This window comes from Saccostrea cucullata, unplaced genomic scaffold (genome assembly GCF_032062105.1).
Source record: "Saccostrea cucullata isolate Sc308-1 unplaced genomic scaffold, CSIRO_AGI_Scuc_v1 ctg13210, whole genome shotgun sequence".
In the NCBI taxonomy this organism is placed as follows: domain Eukaryota; kingdom Metazoa; phylum Mollusca; class Bivalvia; order Ostreida; family Ostreidae; genus Saccostrea; species Saccostrea cuccullata.
Window position 1 is genome coordinate 15,799 of NW_026920755.1, and position 1,512 is coordinate 17,310.

A 1,512-nucleotide genomic window follows, 5' to 3' on the forward strand; every position below is an offset into this window, starting at 1 on the left:
CCAAATTTCCTAAGTATTTGGGTAGACATTAAGATCAGTAGGAATAAAAGAAAGAAGTTACCAGACATCAGCTGTAAAAATGATCAGTGAGTGTATTTAAGAAAACGTTTTTATCAATGATTCATCTTTTTATCTAGTACGCATTTTAATGCCAATACATCATGACAATTCAGATGAATGGTTTAGAACGGAAGAAGGCTTTGGAAGTTGATGCTATAATATATGTCAACGATTGTGATTACCACCAAATACTTATACATTATTTTCTACACACATTGACTATTTTTAAGTGCGTATCTATGAGTCATTTCTAGACAATGCCTTTATTAGTTAAATCTAGTACAGTATAAAATTTCTCTTCAATGGAAGGACTCAGTTTAAATCAATGTGAGTACAATTTAAACTTTTTGTTCTAACTCTTTCTGTTTTCACTTTAATTATAACATTAAATTCAATTAAGGAAATTGATAAACTACATCAACTTAAATATTTGACCTCAAAAATGAATTATTTTTTTAAAAAAAATTAAGCCATACTTTTTACAGTTGAATCTACTATATACATGAGACGAAATATTTAAATATATATCGCGTAATAATACTTTAAAGACATCAGAATGAATACATGAAGCTTCATCAGGACATAGACTTAATATAGCGTTGGTTTATTTGATAACCTAATTGTTAAATGATCCTGATATCAAAAATCGAAATTGTTGTAATCAGGAATCATAATTCATGTTAGGATTTGTCAAAAATCATACTTATGTCTCAGGTAAATTGTTTATGGCATAAACATAGATGACAAATGAATTTATTTCAAATAGTTCACAGAGAAATATACATGTAGCAGTATTCACACACACAAAAAAAAATAATTCTGTAAAACAAAAGAAGCAAGTAGAAAAGTAATTTCTCGTATGAGTTGTTATGTTTTGAGTTTTAAATATATTTCATCTGTATGAAGAAAGGTTTTGTTTTGTATTTTCAAGTGACAGACTGTATTAAGAAAACTGAACTGTGCGTGGACTGGATAAGCCAATGCCAGGATGGTACATGTGACTGTTTTAATATAGAACTTCCTCATATACATGAATTAGTTGCTTAATTTTTTATCTAAGAAGAGAGTGAAACACAAAATATGATTTTTTTTAAATTTTCATTTCAGGAAGTAAACATCACAAATTTTTGACAAAGAGGGACGCCTCAGACGTAATTAAATTAGATGTTCAAAACGTTTCTACAGAACATGATATGCTTCCAGCAAGATTTCGAGGTATTTTTTTTATCTTTAACGTGAATAAACAAGAAACAGTTCTATGTTTGAGGAAAAGAATCTATATAACAGGACAATTACAAATAAATGTGCGTAATTTTGTTACTTGAACATTCGTTTCCAGATTTCATTCTTATAACGTTTGTAGGTTTTAATTGCCAATTTACTCGTACAAAAGACATTCTGCTATTCAAAATATTTGAACAGCATATTCTGATTCTTGAAAGCTTTGGATTG

At 28.4% G+C, this 1,512-nt stretch overlaps 1 long non-coding RNA gene across 1 annotated transcript; it reads left to right on the forward strand.

Moving 5' to 3' along the window:
- Positions 1 to 272: 272 nt before the first annotated feature.
- Positions 273 to 1,291, forward strand: LOC134256887 (uncharacterized). The gene is made up of 3 exons (XR_009989808.1): positions 273 to 387; positions 992 to 1,051; positions 1,168 to 1,291. It is a non-coding gene; the product is annotated as an uncharacterized LOC134256887 (long non-coding RNA).
- The last annotated feature ends 221 nt before the right edge of the window (positions 1,292 to 1,512 follow it).